We start from the raw sequence: 25,617 nt of genomic DNA on the forward strand, positions 1-25,617 counted from the left end.
CCTTTAAGAACATGATCAAAATTTTGAAGCAGAGATTAGTTACTACACACATGAAGTAAATGTCATCATTCAATGTCTTTAATAATACTATAAGCATTAGATTAAAAATTCTACTTTGAAAGTAATTTTAATTTATCTTTATTTTGCTGAAATTTTGTGTAATATTTCAGGGTTGTTTAGGACTTCAGCAGAAATGAGATATACATTTTAAGTTAGTAATTTTAATGCTAATGAAATAAATAAGAATGACAATACAATAATACCAACAATCATCCTAAAACATAAAGACATGTAAGCTGCTTTTATGATATTATTCTATCCCTTCTTTGAAGAGAAGAGAACCGAGCTATGGTTGCTGTCACAAATAATCTTAGCTAGTCAGGAGCCTGAGATATGAGCATCAGAGTTTAAAGCCAGCATAGTTTTAGCATTAAGTACATACAAAAGTGTCTTATGTTTTATATTGTCAGACCAAAATCAACACAAAAACTTTGGGAAAGAGTAGGATTAAGTATACATATTTGGCTTATAGTAAGTCAACTGATTTTTAATCACCTTTTTGCTCTTGACCATCTTTATAATTATGATAAAAGTACCAGATGTAATGCCAGAAAATGTATGGGCAATAGTATTTCTCAAAAGTTTTTAATATTTTTAATGGAGAAATTTACTATTTGTGGAATCAGGGCTATTAACATAAAGGCTGGTAACATAGGTTTTAAATTTCAGCCAATCAGGATTCTAAGTGATAAATATGGACTACCCCAAATTTAAAAGACAGAATTTTGTCTTTTAAGTTACTCTTTAAATTTTAATATCCTGCTTATGACAAATATTTGATGTAAAATTGGAATGTTTAAAAACATTTACATACTAAGACAGAACTACATGAAAAGTATATTTCATAGACACACACACATATGACATTAGGGAAAGGTATACTTGATTAAAACAAAGTGAACAGAATAAAAAACAGCCCTAAAAATTGACCTTTTATTTTAATTGAATAAACCTTGTTAATAATAATAAATAAATAATAAAGCCAGCATAGGCAGTCAATTCATGAGACTTTTATCTAAAAATAACCAGCAAAACGCTAAAAGTAGGTATGTGACTTATCTGGTACAGCACTAGTCATAAACAAATTTGCTGCACAAGACTGTAAGGCCTTAATATCAATTCAAATAGCAGCATGTGTGTGCATGTGCACACACACACACACACACACACACAGATACATGTATATATAGACACACAAACAAAAAGAAGAAAAAAGAAAGTAAAAGATCAAAAGAAAGAGAAAGAAAAAAGACTTAAAAACTGTAGACCAAGAAAGTAAACGGAAAATGATTTTTTTAAACAAAAAATTAGGCAATTTCTCCACACTCTCTTCACTGTCATTCTCTTGCAAGCTGTGGATACTTCAACACACAACAGGCCTTGGACTCTTCAATTGTTCATTCTACACCTTGATATGGATGGAATCCTAAGAATTATTTTGAATCAATGCCCAGATCCAAGATTTAGAAAACCAATGCTCACTTATAAACAAAATCAGATGTGTGTGCTTATTGTGCTTCCTTGCTGCTTGCTACACTAAAATGCTCTCCAAAGTCACAGGTATCTGTTGCCACTCTGCAGCTCAATTATCACTCTGGTAATGACTGCTTACAAAGCAGCTCCTTGACTTAAATATTTCCTGTAGCATCCAATGCCCCCTTATGTCATATGTTTAAAAAACATATGACTTAAAGATAATTTGTTATCTGAGATTGAAGGAAAGAAGAAAATATATTATTTCTGCATGAAAATAAAAAGAGACCCCCCTAGTCAACCCTTAGTGTCACATGCAATACAGCATGTGAGGAGGGCACTTCAGAACATAGATCACTTTCCAGCCAACCTCATCACAGGTTAGATTTCTCCCTTGTTTCTCTCTTTATAATCAGGACAAAGACAATCTTCTATTATCTACTATTCTAGCACCATGTTTTATACATATTGTTCATATTCCTGAATATGTGTGAAGAGTTGATAAGGAAATTAAAAGCACAGACCAGTCTTACAATGGAGAAGCGCTTGGTGTTTACATTTTGTTATTGTTGTTGTTGTTTTCTTTTTTTTGCCAGTCCTGGGGTTTGAACTCAGGACCTGGGCACTGTCCCTGAACCCTGAACTTCTTTTGCTCAAGGTTAGCACTCCACCACTCTACATACAGCACCACTTCCAGCTTTTTCTGTTTATGTGGTACTGAGGAAACAAACCCAGGACTTCATGCATGCTAGGCAAGCACTCTACCAGTAAGCCATATTCTCAACCCTTACATTTGTTTATTATGGTAACAAAGTGTCTCAAACCCAGAGACTTAAAACAATAGAGATGGTTCTAGGAGTGTAGCTAAGTGGTTGATTACATACTTATAATGTGCCTGCTTCTCAATGATACACACACACACACACACACACAAACAAACAAACACACCAAACACACAAACTCTAATGGAGGGCAAGAGGCAGAGCCCAATATTCAGGGTGTCAGCAGGGTGAGTTTCCATCTGGATGTTGCAAGAAGGAATCTGTTCCTGGTTTCTCTCCTGGCTTTTGGAAGGTTACTCTTAATGTTCCTTGACAGTAAAGCCACTAACACAACCATGTTCACTGCAGCACTATTCATAATAGCCATTGTATGGCATCAGCTCAGGTGCCCCTCTGGGGATGAATGGATCAAGGAAATGTGATATAAATACAAAATAAAACTTTACTCATCCGTTAAAAAAATGGTATTGTACCATATGTAAAGAAATGGAAAAAACTGGAAAAAATTACATTAAGTAAGTCAGTCCCAGAGAGAAAAAGGGAGCATGTTTTCCTTTTTCTAGGGAAGTTAGATTTAGTTTACAACCTTATAAGTAAATGTGTAGAGTTGTATGTAAGCGTATACCAATGTATTAACTGAAATACAGTAGATTCAAGGGAAAAATTGTGAATAGTGTAATTCCTTAAAAAGGCAAAATCAAAGTTCACCAAAATAAAATACCATGAAGCAGGTAATCAAAAAGAGTAGAATGGCGTCAAGGGGGAAGAAGTGGACAAATGAAGAGGAGAGGGAGGGAATGCAGTCAAGAATCCAGCAGCCTCCAAAATTAAAAAGATTGAGGGAAAGAGTGGGGATGGGGAGGATGTATGACAATGTTGAAAGAGGTGACATTGATCTAGATATACTGCATTTAGTTTTAATAAATGTCATGGCCTTTTCCAGGAAAAAAAATCCAAGTTCTACCTCACCTTCACAAGATGTTTATGTGCTTTGGATTTCTCCTTTTCATAAGGACAACACTGAATTTAAGGTATACTTAACATTATCTATGGTGATCTATTATCTTTACATCTACAAAGATCCTTGTTCTAAATAATGGCCCATTCTGTGTTTCCAAATGAACACAGTTCGGTTTTCAACTGTATGCAATCTTCTTAGCAATTTTACTCTTAAAGTAAAACTTTATTTACTTAAAGTTTTAGCATCACTTCTTTTCCTTGCTGGTACTGTTGCTGCCTTTATAACATCTCTAACAGACAAATTTTTAAACTGACTGTGTTAATGGTATTCTTTTAAAAAACAAGTAAATATACTTGCAGAAGAAATTTTTAGAAAATATGGAAAATTACAAAGGAGAAGAATTTTGTTTTAAACTTCAATAATCAAACTTCTTAGAGTGAAGGATCCTCATTACATTCACATAAATGTTTTTCCTGGCTCATTCAAACATCTGATTACTAAAAGTTTGAAGCTGTACTGTACACATTTCTTATACAACAATTTACATTATTCTCAATACTTTTATTTTAATAGAAGAATGTGTTGTTTCCTTAAGTCAGATGTAGGTAGTATCCATATTAGCAGCTCATAATCTTTCAGTCTGTATATTGGGGCACTTTGCAGATGGAAGAGGGACCCTCAAGGAAAAGTGTCTTTGAAGTAAACCATCCTAATGCAGTCACAGAAGAACCTCATAGGAAGTTAGTCAAAAACTCTTTCACTCTTACAAGCTACTATGGAAGTTCCAAATGAGCAAGATCTCAGAAGAGTCAACAAAAATAACTCAGAAGAAATATCATATGGTCTTACCATGCAAAGACTGGCAGCCACAATATCTCAGTACCAGCGGGAGTACATATTTCCTACAACCCTTGCCTCTTCTCATTCCTGGAAGAGTTAGAAACAGTTGGGCAATACCCTTTCTGTGCTTCTGAGTAAAGGAATAAAGGGAAATTAATTGAATAGGAGAGAGAGATAAAAAAAGTCACTAATCTAGTGCCACAACTTTTGTTATGTTTAAGAGAAGTACACAGCTAAGAACTAGAAGGCATTTGATGATGAAAATAGAAAAACAAGATTCAACAGAAGCTCCTATAAATTTTGAGAGAGTTCCTAATTCCATGCTCATAATTTCAGTTTGTTTAACAAACAATTGTGTTCTTTTTTATTCTCCTTGATTCAGATGAACTCTAGAAGCAATGTACCAACTTGCAAAGATCTCTATGGTGATTTTGAATACTTTTTCCTTGTTTTTAGTTCTATGGAAAACACAGTTATAAGTCACAAAATTTCCATATCATCTATAAATTTGCAAAAATTTACACAAAAGAGATTTATATATTACTTTTTGTCTAAGATTGTCATACTCAGATTCTAAATTTCACACATCTTAAATGTTTCTTAGGCTCAGAACTTGAGTCAGAAGTACAGATATTGTGTCAACAAAATCATGTGGAAAATTCTTTCTAATTAGTAGCTGATAAATGATTAATATACTGGAAAAATATAGAATATGCAAATATTTTTACTGCAAATTGTAACTATTTTTCCATTAACAATTTATTTTGCACTTACTTGCAGAGAGTCATTGTGAACTTACGTTTTAATGATTTCTGAGGTCTTTAAATCTTTACTCTCAAAAGTCTATATCTAATAAAACAAGCAAAGATAAAAATACATGTAATAAAAAGCAAGAAAATTGGATGCAGTCAGTATGAAAACAAAGTTTTGTGAGAGAGAAGAGGAAGTAATTAATTTTTATTGAGGGTAACATTTCTACTCTGAAATGAAGAGCTGGTATGTTCACAGTCTGGTAAGATTTATCTTTTTAGGTTGTCTAGATAGGTGGTCTACCAATTAACACACAAAGTAAGTTTTACTTTCTGCCATCGTGATTAAATGCATCTTGAAAATTATAACCTCAATTTTAAGCTCACACATTGGTTCTAATGTAAAGTACATTTCTTTCAGGGATATGCTGCCTGTAACAACTGCTTGTTCTTTGTATCTGGGTGCCAGTGGTTCATACCTGTAATCCGGGCTACTTGGGAGTCTGAGATCTGAGGACTGTGGTTATAAGACAATGGGGCAAGAAAATCTGTAAGACACATCTTCAATTAACCATAGAAGTTCTAGAAGTGGAGCTGCGGCTCAAGTGGTAGAGTGCTAGCCCTGAACAGATAAGAAGGCTCAAGGACAACGTCCAGGCCCTGAGTTCAGACCTCAGAGCTCCACGTCTCGTGTTTCGTCTTTAGTTTTGATACTTAGCATAAGCTCAGGATACAGCACAGAATAAACATTCTTTCCAATATACCTTAGAAAAACAAATACTTTCGCTTCATTCCATTTGGAGTAGTGAGACATGGTACATTATTCCAAAAGCAATAATGGTAAAATCTCTGTGTCCATTTGTGTTCCAAAGGGTTACTAAAGGTGGATAAGCTATTTTTAAGGACATATGTGACCATTTTTAATACAACCCACACTCTCTAAAGATTATAGTCTACGAAGAATTATTGTTCTTACTTAGAAAGACTATTAAACTTCTGAAAAAAGAATTTTTATAGGTCTGGAATGTTCCATGTCTATGTGTCACAACGCAGTGCCATATATCACCTAGAAATAACATTTCCAGAAGTACTAGTGCTTAGAAGGTGCTTTTACCCCACTGAAAGAGGTCCATTTCTCCTAGTATAAGTAGCACATTCCAATAGATAAATCTGAGTTTACAAAACACATAAATTAGAAGGTAATTATTTAAGCTGCAAATGATTCACTGCAGGATTCCTTTAAGACTACCATCGAGTTTAAGTAATTGTTTACAGTTCATTAACTACTTCATGGCGAGACCGAAGGGAATGAGAAAGCTTTCATACTAAAAAGTTCTTAAGGCCAACAAAAAATAAAATAACTAGGGAATTGCAATGAGCCTCAAGATGAGGTATAACATGCTATTTTTCGAGAGAAAAATAGAAGTAAATGAGTTGTCCTATCTTTGTAGCTTAGCTACTAGAATGGACCAACTAGCATCAGCTTTTGAAATCACTATTTAAAAGTCCACCAGTCACTCTAAAATCTGGTAGATATAACTAAGTTTATAAAATAATCTTTTAAATAAGGTATCTATTATATATTAAAGACCATTAGTTTTTAGCTATAAATAAAAAAAATTTAGTATGTGCTGTATCACATCCAAATAGTTGAGCCAAAAGGATACATATTAGTTTGACAGTTTAGCATTGAAGCAATTTTTCTAAAAACAATAGCAGTAAAGAAATGACTTAGGTAGTCCACATGCTAATTGACCCACTCTTTTACAGGTTGTATTTTCCAGAAACAAATCTCAAATTTACAGTGTTTAGAATGCTTTAGAGAACAACTATTATAGAGTGGAGTAGAAATAAGATTATGTTACAAATACAGACTGGCCATGATACTCCATTCAGTGTATTATAAGCTCTGAGATTACAAACTATACCATTGGAATGGTTTAGTCTTAGGTTAAAATGGTGGAATTACCTTTGACCTCATCAGTCATAAGGTGTAGGAGTACCATGGCCTTGGGCCAGTAATGACTCCTTTTAGGAGCTTCCAGGTTAATTCTGGGGACTTAGAAAAATCTTTCAATGGATATTTATTAAATCATCCATCATATTAAATATTCAAATGTCGAGTGATTTAAAATACACATATAACTTTGTGTTGCATGTTAAGTTTCTTCTTCTCAAAAGCTAATTATGTTGAAATCATACATATGCAAAATACATACAGAAGATGGTGACATATACACCTATAGTAGGACTTAATTATATAGTTTTTGTGTGTATATATATATATACTCACATAGTGCATTGACCAGACATTTGTATTGAAATGTATGCAACTCACTTCCATGAGAACCAATTTCACCTTCCTATATACATTAATATCTATCTAAAGTAGTAGCAGGAGGGGGGCAGATCCAATGAAGAAAGTATATAAGGATGAATATATTTGAAACAAGTTATGTGTATATGTGAAAACAGAACCATGAAATCTGTTGAAATTGTTTTAATAATTGGGGTTGGGATGGGTAGAGATGGAGGGGGGAAGGTTAATGGGACATATTCTATTTATGTATGAAATGTCACAATATAAGTAACTAATATATACTAATAAAATATCTTTTAAAAAGTCAACAATTGTCTATTTTATTCAACACTGAGGACTTTGTCAGTCTTATTTATCACCATATTCTAGATACAAGGAACAGTTGCAGAAACATAGTAAGCTTTCAACAAATCAATTGGTAATAGTTTTTGCTTGCCTACACATGTGTCCTCTACTATTCTGTGTATTGAAAACTTTTTTAAAAAATGAAAGCTATGTACATATGACCAGATAAGATGTTTAAGCGAAATGAATCCCAAGATAGAGACACAAGTGGTTTTTTCTTTCTTGCTATTGTTTCTAACGTATTTATAAGGTACCATGTGATTTTTTGTTGTTGTTGCTTTGTATGTTCCTCCCCCATGGTATAACCCCAGTTTTCACTGTATTTGATGTCAGTGCCCTACATCTTGAAGGTATACTTCTCTAATTTGGGGAGGGGAAGGGGAAAAATGCTTAAATATGGATGCAGGTTGACCCATTGTAACAGTGAGATGCACAAGATACTATGTTGAAAAATGAACATTTGAATTTAGGCAGGGGATGTGGGGCGGGGGTGAAGAGTAGTTGTGGAAGTGGGAGGGAAGGGATAGTAGGGGAAAAACAAAGGAGGAGGTAACAATGCTTGTTAGGAAATGTACTCATTACCTTGTTCATGTAACTGTAACCCCTCTGTACAATATTTTTACAATAAAAATATATAAAATGAATTCTAAATATTTTGTGTACTTGACCAGATATTGTAACTTATCCTACTATATTCCCACACTGGAAGAATCTATGAACGCTTGGCAGCCAAAATAGTTCTCCAATGATCTCAAATGGATACAGCAAATGCTGCTAAATGCCTTCTGGGCATAAATGCTAGGAGTTTTACATAGATAAAATGATCATACATAAGCATTGTAAGATAGGTATTGTTATCATATTTGTTTTAATTGAGCAGAAGCAAAATGGAAGTCAGATGATTCACACCTGTATAGTAAATGGTGATAACAGGGTTTGATGAGGTATAATTATGAATGGGAAAATCTACTCAGTATATCATCTTCGGGACAACATTCGCATTGGCTGCATAGTTTACAGTGGGAAGGAATGTGCATTCAGTAGTCAGAATAAATCTCTAACCCCAGAAATACAACCCAAAAACTATATGCAAGAAAGGAACATCATTACTACTAATATTGATAACTCTTGCAACATTTGACTCAATACCTACCCTATTCATGGTCCATACTCATAAGTTGTTCTACAATTTTTAAGTTTCAAAATACATAATAATATAAAACCAGAAGGAATTTTTACTCTTCAAAGAATCCCTTTCTTCTATTAACTTTTAATGAAGTAGTCTGCCTTTTAAAAGACTCTTGATAAGACCTTAGGGACAAGTTTAACATTATGAAATCCCATATCTTGTGGGGTTTTTTTAAGACCAAAAGAATTTCAGCCCGAGGAAAAGACATAATTCTGAATAGCTTTGGAATGTGATTTGAGGCACCGAAACCATCTCCAGAGCATCACTAGCATTACAGAGGAAGAAAAACACACAGCTAGCTGAGTCCTAGCACAAGGAATAGATGAGAAAGGAGTTTCGTGTCATATGAACAGCAAGGGCCACCTAGTCCTAACGCGACAATCAAAGGGGATATTGTGGTACAGAGTAAGCTCCTGCAGGGACAGGAAAATCTGGAGAGGAAAAGGTATCAGAACCGACAAAAGGGTTGAATTATAAAATGCAGAGAAAATCAAAGAGGGCAGCAAATCTCTGTAGGAGGCTAAAGAAGAAGAAAAAGAAGAAAAAAGAAAAAAAAGTAGCCATTTGATCACAGTCTTTATGAGTTCAACTGAAAAATGTGCATGGAGAAAGGGACTTATTCACTATCTCTCTGCCTATGTGGACAAAATAAAATCAATGGTCTACAACTAAATAGTAGGGACATTAACTATTTGGGTGGAGGGGACATGAAGGCTTTTGTACTACTCTGAACCATTGGAAAATCAGATGACCTCCCAAGGGAAGCCCATGAATGTGTTTTTACCACAAAATTATCTTCTGAAAAGCCAGAGAGGACTTTAGCTGGGCACTTGGACTAACTTGCTGTCACAGCAGTAAGAAAGGTTCCCATCATTTATTTTGCAAACAGCAGAGATTTTATAACTTCTTAAAAAGAATCTGGAATATATATGATTTCCAGTATATATTCATTCAATGGAAGCAACAGAGTTAACAAGTAGACACCTGCCCAGGGTGTCTATACCTTAATATAATCACAGAAGTGGCTAGAATATTGAGATTCTTCCATGCATAACAGGTAGCAATTGACTTCTGCTTCATTCTTCCTTTATCCTAGATACCCAGATCTCTTTCACGGCTCTTCCCACATTGAAGCAATCAAACGTTTAATAAATATTTCTCTAGCACCCCAATCTGGCTTGTGGTCTATCCTTGTGTTTTATGGAAGACTACTTTTCATACTTAAATTAGGAATTTTAAGGAAAAATAATATGTTGTCTGTATCACAAGGGATTGTGGGAACAGGTTTTGAAATCTGATGGTGTAGGACTTTACACTTTGGGGCTTCTGACTAACCCTTCCCTCCATGGTCCTGGCATTGAGAAATACATCATTATGTCCCTTTGTTCTTAGGGATAAGTAGCTTTGCTGGTTCTATAACTTGCATGATGTGCTCTCTGATACTAGAAGGATGAATACTAGGCAGTCAGCAGTATATGTAGATCACATGTGATGAGTTTGACCCTGTGCTATTGGATCTGCATATACTGTGATTTCCTTACCTGCCACCAGCAGTCATCATCCTAGGAGTAGTTGTTTACCTCCTGAATAAACGATGCACATTAGTGGGCATTAAGATGCAATCGAATTTGTTACAGATTCTCACAGATAATACATTCCACGCCAATCAAACAATTGCTTAAAATCTCTTTACTACAGAGATGGAGATTTTATATTAGAAGAACCTGTGTTTGCAACAATCATCTATGCTTGGATCATCTATTGATTTGTGGGGAATAGCGGACAATGCTGAGGTACTAACATTACTAGGAAGAAAGACTCAAGTCTTTGCTCATTTTGTCTCCTGGAATCAGAGTGTTTATGTGGGGTTTAACTGTTTGCCTGGGACTCAAACAGGAAGAACATAATAGATAATGCTATTTTGTCACCTAATTCTCATCATATCAGAAAGAGCCACTCTATAAAGGGGAATAAAACGTTACGGGGACTTCAAGCTTCTTTTTATTCTTTTGGCTTTAAGCTTAGTATCATAATGATCTTTCCTTCCAACTAAGTAGCATTAGCTAGTACAACAGTGATCCCTAGGCTTGTCAACGAGGGACCAATTATCACTAAATGTAGCGGATACAGATATTATAAGTTCAACTGAAAGCATTTCCAGTAAGAGGAATAGTGAATGTCCTTGTTAAGTCTCTATGTGCATCTACAGAGAAGGAAGAGCTGGAAGTTTCATTTGTATAAATGGAAAAGGATATTAACTGTAACTCTGAATTTATAGACCACCTTGCTGCTGATTTCATATCCTGAGCATCACAGACATTAAGATACTAAACATATTCAGACGCTAGGCAAAAGAGAACTATTTGCATAAAAACTATTTGATCAGGGCTAGAATTTCCCTTAGTGCAGTGGTAAGAGATTGTTTCACTCTCAAGCTTATAGCTGTGGGAAAGCTGGTTTGATAGCTATGTGATCAAGCCTGTGTGGTGGCTCTTCTAATGCCGAGCCTCAGGTATAACACAGTGGACTGAATTTGGACCCTTCTTACAAAGATAATATCTCCCTTCCCCTGGTTTAATTTATGTACTTAATTTAAATTTCCAGGGCTTAATGTGGTTAATTGTTGGAGAACCACAGAATCTTACAAGTGAAATTTTTCCTTTCATAATTTGTGCCACATCAAATATAGTAATGTGCATTTAATTTCCTCAGAAAGGATAATCATGCTAATAGAATTATTTGAATAAAAATGTGTACTTTGTACTTTAGTATGTTCTCTACCTGCTAATTTATATTAATACAAGTCATTAAGGAATATGTAGTAAGCCACTTCAACCCTGACCTGGCAAGTCTGGGAATAACATACAGGGTTTACCTTTTCCATTAACACATGAGAAAAGAAAGAATTCCTCATTGTATGGGATTAAACATCACTAGAACGTAACATCTAGCTGTAATATATAAAACAGATCATTTGGAAGTACACATTTTGGAGGCAACTTGTAGAAGAATAAACCAAAGCCAGCTTTCAAAACTAATAATTCCATGAAACCAAAGAGATAGGCACTCGTGTTTCATACCTGTAATCCTGGTTACTCTGAAAGTTAAAAAATAGAGGAAAGCAGTTCAAAGTCAACCCTAGTAGGAAAATGTGTGAAAATCTGCCTCAAAAATAACTGGCAAAATGCAGAGCTGGAGGGATGACTCAAAGAGTAGATTGTCAGCTCAGCAAGAAAACTGACCAATGCAAAGGACTACAAAAATTAAAAATAAAAAAGAATATACATGAGTTTCAGTTGTGTAAGAAATGGTGATTTTTAAGCTTTATTGTTTAATTTTTTTAATGAAACCACTCATTTAAGTAAACATAGCCTTCAGACTTTGGAGACAGAATAAATATTAAAGTACAGATTTAATTGTACTTGAAAGGAGTGACAGTAGTATCTACCAGTCATTGAAGAACACATACTCCCTATGGAGTATTTTAATAGGATTTTGTTATGTTATTAAGACAATTTGTTTATGCTTACAAACCCATGTCAATCTTTCCACTTTGACGAAGATCACAGAACAGACGGTGTACACTTCCTTACTTGTTCTTGTTAGTCTACAAAATTCAACAACTTGGAAAAGATGTTTTGTATGTGTCCACAGTGTTTTAAACATACATAGTCATTTGCCCTTTGATATCGTATTCGGGCAGCAGAACCAGGCAAAGTCTCTGCCTTCATAGAGTTATAATAGACATATTATTGACTATTTAAATGACTAAAAATGCAAAAATCTTATTTTTACTGTGCACTCATATGGACATCTTAGTGTAACATCCAAACAATAAAGAACAATAATGAACAAAAAACCTGATGGTCATGCTATGCGTAACAATCCTGATAAAAAACAGGAGGGAGAGGAAACTATATGAATCCATCCCAGGATTTGTATTCATTTTATGTCCTCAGTAAGTCCCTTTCATTCCGTCCTCTTAAGACTTAGTTCCATCACCTTGTAATGGAAATAAATACAACACATTTTAATTAGGTCACTCTAGAGATGAAATAACTAATCTATGTAAATGGAATGGCAATGCCTTGCATATAACTGTTCAATATTAGTAGCTGTTAGCAGCTATTAAGGGACATCAGGGCTGATTTCATACCTTGGCTATGGTGAACAGTGAAGCAATGAACATGGTTGTGGGGAGTGGCTTTACTGAATCCTATTTGGAATCTTTTAATTAACTGCTGGAGAGGTGTTGCTGGATTATAGGATAGTTCTATGTTTACGATAGTCTGTTCCTCTTTCTCTCTTTCTTTCTTTCTTCTTTCTTTCTTTCTTTTTTTATTCTTGCTTGCTTGCTTGCTTTTTTTGAGTAACCTCCACACTGCTTTCCAGACTGATTGAACAATTTCACATTTCCACGAGTAGTGAATTAGAGTTCTTTTCCTCCATGTCCACAGCAGCATCTGTTGTGGGCATTCTTGATGACCATTCTAACCAGGGTGAGATGGAATCTCAGTGTTGTTTTAATTTGCATTTCCTTTATAGCCAGAGATACTGAGCATTCTTCGTATATCAATTGCCCATTTTTACCTTTTTGAGGAGTCTTTATTTAGCTCATTTGCATGATTATTAATTACCTTTATAGTCTCCATAGAAGATATTACAAAACTGTTTATCATGGGAGAAAGCAATCAAAAATCATGCTACAAAAATACAAGAAAAAATGAGTACATATGTCTGTTAGACCTTTAATTAATAAATGTATAATGTTATTGTTCTGGATTTTTCAATAATTGCCATAAAGTTTATAATTTTACAGTTTATAAGTTCTTAAAGTTTCTCCTTTTCAGTAAATATTCACTTTTTTATCCAGTGTTGCAATTATAAATTTTTTATAAATTTTTGATCTTTGTTCTTATTGAGAGCACACAAAATACTTGACTCAAATGTTAATAAAACCTAGAAATATCATTTCCTTGCAAGAGTTAATCATACAGGTAAAACATATTCATTATATTGCTAGTTTATGACAGCATTTCTTGTTTTCTGCTCTTACTCCTCATCATTACTTCCTTCTTTGTCCTAATTCTACCCCTAAAAATTGTTCCTTTCTACAATTGCGTTATTGCAGTAAGATGCTAATTTCATTTGAAACATTTAAAACCAATGATCAAGAAAGCAATTTTATCTTTTTACTAGCTCCTTTCCCTCCAAACATAGTCTAAATCATATTTAGTTATAATTTGTCAATCAACTTTGATACTAAGTATGTAAATGGTCCCACTTTCAATGGGATTACCACTGGATAAATTCATTATAAATTGAAAATATCTTTTTTTTTTAAATTGTGAGAATACCATACAGAGGTGTTAAAATTACATGGGCAAGATAACGAGTACATTTCTTATCAAGCATTGTTGCCTCCTCTTTGTTTCCCCTTCCCATCCCTTCCCATACTCCCCCCTATCCCCCACCTGATCCTCCCCGTACCCCCCCCCCCACCAAAGTTGTAAAGTTCGTTTTTCGACATAACGACTTGTACATCTCAATGTTGCAATGGGTCCACCTATATCCCTAGTTAAACGATTTGTTTTTTCCCTTCCCTTCCACAAATTATACCAACATCAAATGCAGTGAAAGCATGGGTTACACCGTCGGGGAGGGACATACAAAGCAACAAAGAAATCATCTAATAAATGTGTTAGAAACAATCGCATGAAAGAAAAAAAATTGAATACTAATACTTATCTTGGGGTTCATTCCCCTAACATCAACTTATCTGACCTTTTCTGCTTAACTCAGACATATACTAATTATTGCAAATAAGGACTCAAAATGCATTTAATATATCTGATATATAAAATATCACACCTTAGTATAGTCTGATTTAAATGTACTCAAAACATATAGTTTATGGGTTAGAAAAAAAAACTTATCTAACACAAAAGTCATTGTAATAAACTGTTGAATATCTCTTGTAACTTGTTGATGTTCATATTCAAAAATGTATCAACATTTAATCATTTTCCCCCTCATGTTCACTGGCTGGCAGGGAGCAGATATCCACCATTGTGACAGTATCATAACATATATTGTTAGCTTCTAGGCTTATGAAAGATAACCATTCAAAAGTTCTGGTACAGTTTCTATTGAACATTTGTTGCTTTAGAACATCGTAGGCAAATACATCAAATGATTGCAAGTCAAGGGCTGTATGTATACTATCTCCCAAACTGTGAATAGGAGTTTTACTTACAAAATCAAAACATTGACTCAAATCCCAAAAGTTAATCTACAATTCATTTAATACCTTTATGCTGCATATGTGTCACAATACAAATAATAACAATAAAATTTTACAATAAAATGTTGAACCTTGGATATATAAGGCTGGGAAATATAGATTTTTTTCTTTTATTTCATATGGACCTTTTAAAATTTGCAGTGCATGGCAGAAGATTGAGATTTGCAAGATGGTATATCCACTGGTTAATGAAAAATTAATTATGAGTGGCTTGGCATTTGAAAGAAAAGTTTAAAAGTGAAGGATTGAACAATTGTTCAGGTATTTAAAATGATATATTAAATTGTAACAAAATATTTAAAATATCTTCAATTTGAAAGTTGTTAACAAGGTTATACAGTAACTTAAAATAATAAATTTCTAAACATTTTATACATTTGTATATATACACATAAATGTATATACATAAATATATATGTGCATATATATATTGAAGTATAAAAATGGAACAATTTATGTCTTATGGTAGTAGCACTTTTTAATCAAACCAATATGAAGCAATGTTATTGATGGTTTTTCCTAATTGTGAATAAATCATCCCTACTGATTGAGAGTAGAAAAGAAAAAAAATAGTAAATTAAGGCTTTAACAGTAATGTGGATTTAAAAAAATGAATAAAAAAAATAAGTGAGCATGAGACACAAAACAAGCTGCATGAGAAAAAGAAACCAGTAAGCAAGGGTATTTATGGATAATTTGCATTTGACTAAGGAATTTCAACATACTGGTAACCTTCAGGAAAACATCAGAAGAAAGCATTATCAACTAAACCAGTAGAATTAGCAAAGACTGAAAGATGTGTATGCACACATGTGTGACATACACCCAAATGAGACAGAAAGAACCATGAATTATGGAAGCAAACTGAAGCATGGAAAAGCTTGAACACAAACCTGATGGGATCACCAGCTATGTAATTGTTTAGCTAGGAGGGAATAAGAGGGTTTTCAGGCAAAAAGTATGTATCTCTCACAGAGAATGTTTACCACTAATGATGTCCATTCTTAAATGAATGTGTTAACATTTGAAATAGTTTGATTTCTAGTCTTCACAATGTCTGCTCACATTTGACAAATACAACTAATTATGGTTTGTCAAAAATGTACTTGACCTTGACTGATTTTTAAGAACTATCTTAATCAGATCAATGTCCTAGTAAGATCAAGGCTGCCTGATTAAATTTTTCTATAACATAAGCTACAGAGAGAAGTGAGATAAACATGGAAACACACACATACACACACACACAAACACACACACATACACCATTGTGAATGGAAGGTGATTTCATCCAAAAATTATACAACAAAATCTTCACATAAACTAATATGCCAACATACTTTGAAAGTTTACAAATCTCTATGTATTTTATAACTAATCTCACGAGACTTTATCTAGCTGACCTGAATTTGGAAGGTCATCTATTGAGAAATTACTTTTTGGGTAGCAGGAAGTTTTCAACTCCACTTTATTCTTGAGTTTGGTTGAATGCATTCATAGTAGTGTACCCATTTCAGTGTCTCTTTCCAGGAGATGATCTCAACAGAGCTGATAAATGAAATGTTGAAGTTGAGCCTTCACACATGGGAAAACCAAGAATTAGATCAAAATTACATCTTGCCAGTCAGAGAGTAGTAACTTCTGTTCATATCCAACTTGTCTTAAATTTGAGGAAGTGACTCATTTCTTAAACACCCTTTCATGGTCAGATTAATCATTCACCGTTCATAAAACATGAGCTTAATCTCTTCTGAAATCTTCAGTTTACACTTATCATTTCAACTAAGTATTAAAGATCTAATTCAAGGTGTGAGGATTTCCTGCTCCTATTAGTGGGGTCCAGCAACTTCTGATTTACTTTCAAAACAACTTACCTCATACACTGTAATCTCCAATTAAAAACTGAGGAGATAACAAAGGTGAGATTAGAAAAACATAAAATACAGCAGATCCTATTAGCTACAATATGTAGTTGAGTGAGGAGACACAAGACATTTTAAAAAATAGTTTGTGATATTGACACTTTGGTGGTTTTTATTGTCATTTTATTATTATTATTTAACATATATTTTATTTTACTTACTGTTTGCAGTGTTGGGACATGAACCCAAGGCCATTCAGATGTTTAGTAAACACTCAGTAAACCACTGTAATTTTCTCCTCTGTGTGTGTATGTGTGTGTGTGTGTGTGTGTGTGTGTGTGTGTGTGTGCGTGCGTGTGGTGGCTTGAACTCAGGGCCTGGGCATTGTCTCTGAGCTTCTTTGCTCAAGACTAGCACTCTACCACTTAACTTTTTTTTCTGATTATTAATTAGAGATAAGATTTTCATAGACTTTCTTGCCTGGGCTGGTTTCAAAGCTAGATCCTGAGAACTCCTTAGTAGGGAGAATTTCAGGCTTAAAACACAGACACCCTACTAGTACTTTTGATTTTTAAAAGAAGAAATGGAAAATAATTCTATTTTCAAATTCAGCTAATTAAAACTGTGAATATTGAAAGGTAGAGTACCTTTGTACCTGTGAACTCTAATATGAAATGTTTAAAACTTAGGAGTCTGAAATAATTTAAAAAAAACACTACTGTACTACGAAAACCTACTTGGATATATAAATGCTTAATCATTAACAATTAATTGGAACATTTCTTAAAATTATTGCTTTATCATGAGCATGCATTTTTAAGTTATTGTATAAAGATGAAAAGGTCTCAATCTCTGTGCAGTAAAATGTTTCAAATTGCCATCCAAAGAATATAAACAAAAGGAATAATATATTCTTAATGAAATGTATATTAATTACTTTGCTAACATAACTGACCCATACCTATATTTCAGATATGGTTCTAATTTTATAAGTCATAACTATAAACATATGTAAAGAATAATGTTAAAATTTTCATCTTGAAGCATTTCTTCTCATTTTTATCCATACAGTCTAATCTCCCATTTGTTTTACTATAACAAACTGCCTCAATCAAGAGACAATGCACCACAAGTATTTCCTGGTTTTCTCTTGTTTATTTTGCCATAATTAGGGTGAGATAATAGCATCTTGATATTCTTTCTTTTTCTTAAAAATATATTTTATTGTAAAGATGCAAGAAGGGTTACCTTTACATGAGTAAGGTAATGAGTACATTTCCTACCAAGCATTGTTACCCCCTCCTTTGTTTTTCTCCTACCATCCCTTCCTGCCCCACTTCCCAAACCCTCTCTCCCCCACCAGTTGTAATACTATGTATATATGACCATATAATAAGATGCTAAGCTAGATGAACCCCAAGATAGGGACACAATAGGTTTTATCTTTGTTGTTATTGTTTTTAATGTACTATGTGATGTTTTTGTTTCTTTTGTATGTTCTTCCCCCATGTTATAACCACTGTTTTCATTGTATTTGATTCCTGTGCCCTTTATCTTGTATGTATACTTTTTGAATTTGGGGAGAATAAGAGAAATAGCAAAATGCTGAATTAGGATACAGGTTGATCCATTGTAACAAGAGATGTACAAGACACTATGTTGCTTTCTCTTTCTTTGGCACTTCAAGGATTGAACTCATGGCCTCCTACTTGGTAGGCAGACATTCTTTTCCCTGAGACACACCTCTACACCTCTTTTCTGAATTGATTATTTTTCAGAAAGAATATTGATTTAGGGCCAGGTCAGACTGGGCTTTGATCCTTCCACTGGCATTTCCTCTGTAGCTGGGATAATGGCACACAATATTTTTTTTTAGCTATTGTTTAAGATAGTTATGGGAATTTTTTGGCCCCAGCTGGCCTTACACTAGTATTGCTGCATCTCTGTCTCCCAAGTAGCTAGGATTATAAGCTTGAGTCACCATGCCTAATTTCTTTCACATTATCATTCTATGTGATAACCAATTATTATTTACAAAATTGTTTCCTTACCATAAAATTCCATCCAACTATCCTTCATTCATTAAATTCAAAATGAAAGAAGCTACAATCAAGTCATCTATAGTTTTTTTTTTTTGGCCATCACCATATTTGCTCTCTAATGTAGATGTGAGCAAATAAAGAGCCAGTCCGCACAATAAATAACTATTATGCTAGTGGAATTTGAGAACTGAGCAATCTGGGAAGCCTTCCCAGACATAAGTGGAAATTAAAGCTGTATAGATTTAGTTTATATACTTGACAGAAACAAAAAAGAGAGTTCTGTGTATTGTGTGTCACTGTCAGGTATAGCCTTGTTCAGACAGATGCTGAAACAACTCATGCTCTTAAATGTACTGCTGTTCCTATTCTTTCGGTGTACATAATCAAGTAGATATTAGAAGAACTGATTCCTGATCATCTGAATGATTGGATGTTCCTCTGTAAAGCTCAGATGTACACAAAGAAAATATTTCAGAAATCGAATCTTTAAAATGTAAAACATGAGATGCAAATGAAGTGTTTTGGCTACTCCAGCACGTTCATATTCACTATCCATCGCCATGTGACTAAAGAGATATTGGAACTACATTATACCCACTTCATACCCTAACATGGGCAATGCACCTGCACCCATCCCTAGATAAGGAAGTGTACGCGATCAAATATAATAGAAGAATACAGCCAAGATTGATTTTGATTCTTGATTCACAACACTTCCATTAATCTATTTGGATTCCCACAACCATGATTCTCTAGTGAAGTACATGAATATTGTAAGCAAAACATTAAAATAATAAATATATTTGTTTAAGGGAATAGAATGAACAACTTTAAAAACAGAGAATATTAGACAAGGATGTATGGATTTCATAAATTTTTATGGTACTTTCCAAAGCTGACTACAGTAATATTTTATTATTTGTGTTAAAGGTGCTGAACAGGGGCATTACAGTTACATAAGTAAGGTAGTGAGAACATTTCTTCTTGATCGCTTACCCACTCCCTCACTTTTTCTCAAATAAGATAGTATGGTGTCAATATGATAATGTTGAAAATAAGACACAAAATGGATAGCTATATTAGCTTAACTTCTATGGAATATTACTCCATCTCAAGTACAATTTTTAATCCCAGCCTACCCTCTAAGGCATCTATTCCGAAGGCCATAATCAATTCGGTCCTGTGAAAAGAAGGAAGCCAATATATCTGGGTCATAATGAGGTTGGAAATATGAGTGTGTTCCAAGATGAGATCTTAAACATTTAATAAGTATTTTGTATGTTCAAACTAACAGAATTTGCCAGTCACTGGTGGCTCACTCCTGTAATCCTTGCTACTCAGGAGGCTGAGATCTGAGGATCACCATTCATAGCCAGCCCAGGCAGAAAAGTCCATGAGACTCTTAGCTCCAATAAACGACTCTGAAGGCCAGAAGTGGCGCTGTGGCTCAAGTGGCAGATCGCTAGCCTTGAGCTGAAGATCTGAAGAACAGTGCTCAGGCCCAGAGTTCAAGCCCCATGACCAACAACAAAAAGTAAAAATGTATTTTTATAAATTTACCCAAATCCTTGTTAGTTTGTAGAGGAACCAGTGTGGAAAAAAGCCAGTGAAGAAATATTTGGTAGCTTACACTGACAAAGTGTTTGTGAAGATGGAATAGAAAGCAGCTGCAACTAGATAATACTAGTTGATAGCCAGCATTAAAGATAAACATATAGTGCTACCTGATATACAGCAAGGGAAAAGTAGAAGATAAAACAAGGAGATGGACCAAAGAGCGCCGGTATTCCTGCACCGAATCCAGCCAGACTAAGACAGAGAATGGAAAGAAACAATCTGGACAAACTCCAGAAAAGGTATCAAGAAACATCTCATCCCCCAAATAGATAAATCTATCGACCTCTAGCGGAATTTCAAACCCTCAAACACAGAGAAAGAATTGTGTTGTGACCCATAGGTCAGGAATATGAATTAGATCAAGGCACCTGGGGTAAAGCATGTGGTGGGGGGACCAATGAGGTTTAAAACTCTTCTACCTGTCTGGTCTGTCTGTTAGGCAGATCCTTTCTTTTAGTTTCTTCTTTGTCTCTTAGCTTTTCTCTTTCCAAGATTCTATAGAAGGCATGAGAAGAAAGGAGACTATAAGGCATTTCATGCTATTTAAAAATATATTTTTTTGTATTTTCTTTTTCTGTTAGCTTTCATTGAGGAGAGAGATTTCATTGTTATGTCTCCATGAGAAGACTTTTTTTTTTATCTTACTGTCAAGTTGATGTAGCGATATTAAAGAAGCACCAGCTACGGGCATGAAAGTTGACTGAACACAAGACCTTGAGTTCAAGTTGTGGGAAGACCGCACTGCTTAATGGTGAAGTGCATATATGAGCATACCTACACCATATGGCCCAGGTATATATTAGGCTATACCCAATAGTTTTCTGTGATGTGCACATTGGCAAAACCACCTTAACATTGCATTCCTCAGAATGCATCTCCATTGTTAACACAATGATACATGACTGTACTTACTTGTTCCTTGCTTTAATTATTATCTTTCATTATTCATTAAAGATCATGCATTTAATAATTATTCCTATTTAGACAAGTTTCTATGTGTTTCTCCAGTTGTTGATACAAGTTTATGATAACATTAAAGTGCTTTCCAAATTATGAAAATTCTTTTTATTACACATCTCTATATAGTTTTACATTTTTATCTGGTCAAAAACACATTAAATTCCCATTACTTTAATATTCCATATATCATGCTTCTACAAATAAGGGTTTTCTACTATTCTTAATAACTAAGCAGGAGTTTATATTATTAGGGAAGAATCTAAAGGATTTATTTTAATTGAACAAAGGACAATGGATTAATAACAGTTAGTATTTAACCTTGGTTATCCACAAAGTCTAAGGTAAAACTAGTAAAAAGATGTCAAGATGTAATTGTTCTAAACCTGGCTTCTGAAACTAATTAGCTTGGACTATTCTCTTTGCTTTGATAGATGTTATTTTACACATCTCTAAAATGACTGAATGAGAACCAGCCATGTTGGTTCATATCTGTAATCCAAGCTACATTGGAAGAAGAAATGAGAGGATTGAAGTTTGGGCTAGTCTGGTTTTAAATGATATGGAGATCCTATTCAAGAAAACCAATCCAGGCATGGTGGTAATCCCAGTGGTTCAAGAGGCAGAGCCAAAATATCATATGAGGCAAGCCCAGTGCATTAAGTGTAAGACCCTAAATGACAAATAAACAAAAGCAAAAGAGACTGAAAAAAGGGGGGTATGGGTAAATAATTTGATGAAATTATTGGTTACTGAGTTTAAAAAGAGAAAGCTCAACATACTTGGGAACAACTAAGAGTTGCATTACAGGCATTAAAATTTTGTTCTTAGACATCTGAATGAGGCAAACAAATAATCTGGAGATACAACATGGATGAGGAACAAGAAAGTGAGGGTGCAGGGACCAGTGGGAAGATTTGGAGGCATACCAACATCCACAAGTTCAGGGTTTGATAGAGGAAGAGTCATTAATGAACAACTGATAAGGAGACAACAAGGTATACAAATGGCGAGAGACACAGGCACCAAAACCTCCTTGAAAACAACACAAGGCACTGGGAGCATGACTCCATGCCCTGAGTTCAATCCTCAAAACTGTGAAAGAAAAAAAAATCAAGAAAGAACAAGTTGTCAACTATGATAAATGTTACTGAAATGAGAATGATTGGGCATTAAATGAGCACTGAACTTGTTGCTAAAGGCATTGTTTGGCAATTAAACAATTTCAGTAAGCATGGGTGGACAATATCTGCAAGAAGAGAGGGAAAATGAGCAACTTGGAAGCACAGACAAGGTGGTTTTAATGATACACAGCTCAAAAAGGGTTTTGCTATGAGAGACAGCAGGGAAAAGAAAAGACAGATAAAGCAGGGTTAAGTGATCAAGAGGTTTCCTCATTCTGCACATGATCTTTGCTTGCATGCATTCATTTCAAAAGTAAATGTAACAAATGTGTATCTGTATATCAGTGGAAATCTCACAAGAAAGGTGAAACTAATGATTTGATGATTCTGGTCATTCTGGTCAGTGAGTGAAAAAAATTAGTGTAAGTTTTCTAAGAAGAAAAGCAACAAGAGTACAGAATAAAAAGTGACTAGTTTGCCAGGCGCTGGTGGCTCACGCCTGTAATCCTAGCTACTCAGGAGGCTGAGATCTGAGGATCGCGGTTCAAAGCCAGCCCGGGCAGGAGAGACCATGAGACTCCTATCTCCAATAAACCACCAGAAAACCGGAAGTGGTGCTGTAGCTCAAGTGGTAGAGCGCTCGCCTTGAGCTGAAAAGCTGAGGGACAGTGCCGAGGCCCAGAGTTCAAGCCCCACGGCCGACAAAAAAAAGTGACTAGTTTACCTAGGTTAGAGGAGTAGGATTTCCTTTTTTATTGTAGAAAGTATAGGTGTAGGCCATGGCTATCTTTTTATAATATTCTCCTAATTTAAAAAAAATAATATGAATTGTAAGGCATGAAATGAGTAGAAGAGAGACATTTTGCACCAACAGGTATAGTAAAAACATTGGCAGAAGCCCCAGGCAAAATGAAAACGGAAATCTTCTTGTTTTAAGTGTAGTGGGAAAAAAAAGTATAGCACTGGGAATGTGACTCAGTGGTAGAGTGCTTGCCTAGCATATATGAAACCTTGGGTTCGATACTTCAGTACCACATAAACAGAAAAAAGCTGGAAGTGGCACTGTGACTCGTGGGACAGTGCTAGACTTGAGCAAAAGAAGCTCAGGGATAGTGCTCAGGACCTGAGCTCATGCCCCAGGACAGGCAAAGAAAAAAAAGTATCAATAGTGCAAATTAGCACCTTTTTGGGTTTTTCTTTCTGACATTTATCAACATCCCATTATTTGTTGTATTTGCTATTGATATTTCTCTAGGCAAAAAAATTTAACGTCCAAAATGATTGGCATGAATTGAATCATTCATCTTTATGTTATCCGGTGTCTGCTTTAGCTTGTCTGAAGAACTATTACAGAGTTCCACAATGAATTTTGATGTTACCTATGTGTACCTGGCAATGATCCTGTATGTAAGAGTTTGAATGACTTCATTCTTATGGATACTGGGTACATGGACTTACTCTTCGCTATAGGAATTATTAGTAAATGTTTTGGTTTTTTGTTTGCTTTGAAGTTTCTGTTGATTTTTTTTAATTTTGGAATTTTATTGAGTCAGGATTATTGTTTGATTTTTCACCTATGTTAATTTTATAACAGAATAGGTTTCTTTGTCACTTGTCCATACATGTATAAAATATACTTGATCTTACAGGCAGAGCTCCTTCCCTTAGCTACACACTATTCTTTCAGAGACACTGGGCTACTGAACTGCCTTGGAAAGTAGAGATAATGCTTTCCTCTGAATCAAGGGAGAAGTATGCCTCATGACCATGTACAAAGATCAGGCCTTCTGAGTATAGATTTCCCCTCCTTAAAGCAGCAGTCTGTCTGCAGCTGTCATCTAGCTATTTCATTCTCTGCTTTTAGGAAGTAAGGCTGAGGAAACTGACAAAAATACTGGGAAAAATGCTTTCTACTGTTAATCTCTGACCCCAAAATCTCTTGTAATAGGTAATCATTCCTTCTTGGTTCTTTTGTTTTAGTTCTTTACTCTCTGATCAAGAGATTCCAGGAATAACTGAATATGCAAATCACCTTACAAAATTTAGGTCATTACCATCCCCCTCTTAACAGATCCAGTAAATGAGGCCCATTGTCTGGAAAATAAGCATCTGGCTTCTAAAATGGTATTTCACAAAGTGTTTTATTACATCATAATTGATGATACATACACACAAAATCATCTATGCTAAAATTGGTTCAAAGTAATGTTGCTTTACTGGAAAAATTCTAAGATCTTTAATGAAGAAGTCAAAGAGTTTTTCTTTTCGTATACTTCATCTGTAATGATTTTGAGTATATATCTCAAATAGAACTAGAAATAGTTATATAAAATCACATAATTGAGCTTACATTGATGTTATGCATATTATGAACTACACAAGATAAGAAAATTCAAAAGGATTTAAGACACATATAATTTTTACTTACATTTTTTCTAACTTCTACTCTACTGAATAGTCTCCCGTTTACTTTATCTTCAGAATTTATTTGTGCCTTACAAATTCCCTTCTATCCATCTACTATATGTAGTTATTTTAAAGTTGTACCTACACCTGCATAGGTTTTACCTCTACACGCACTTCAGTATAGAGTTCACAGTCTCAGAGGCATATAATTTGTTTATGATGGATAGATACTTTTGTCTAGAGTAATAGGCCTAGTAGGTGATAGTTGCTTGAAGTAGACGTTCACTGAATGTGTATGCAAGGTAAGACAATCTCTTTGGAGATTTCTTGTGACAAATTGCATGAGCTCCAGATTACGTACAACTTTCACATTGGAGAGAGTATATCTTCAGACAACAGCAAAGGCTGGGGGACATAACGTTTGTCTAATGAAATAATTAAGAAGTAGGAGACATCAATCTGTTGTCTTCCTTTTCTCACCATTGCCTATTAGCTAATTTTAAATTTTTCACAAAGATTAAACACTTCATGTTTACATTAGATTTGCCCTATTGGATTATAAACCAACTGGAAAAGGGATTCTTGA

At 34.6% G+C, this 25,617-nt stretch overlaps 1 long non-coding RNA gene across 1 annotated transcript; it reads right to left on the reverse strand.

Annotated features, from left to right (window-relative positions):
- Positions 1-556: 556 nt before the first annotated feature.
- LOC122105632 lies at positions 557-18,550 on the reverse strand. The gene is made up of 4 exons (XR_006147057.1): positions 18,541-18,550; positions 3,575-3,585; positions 1,387-1,389; positions 557-822 (listed from the first exon to the last, which is right to left on the reverse strand). It is a non-coding gene; the product is annotated as an uncharacterized LOC122105632 (long non-coding RNA).
- Positions 18,551-25,617: the final 7,067 nt, after the last annotated feature.

The sequence above is a fragment of the Dipodomys spectabilis genome, unplaced genomic scaffold, assembly GCF_019054845.1.
Source record: "Dipodomys spectabilis isolate Male_0828 unplaced genomic scaffold, ASM1905484v1 ptg000032l, whole genome shotgun sequence".
Taxonomy (NCBI): domain Eukaryota; kingdom Metazoa; phylum Chordata; class Mammalia; order Rodentia; family Heteromyidae; genus Dipodomys; species Dipodomys spectabilis.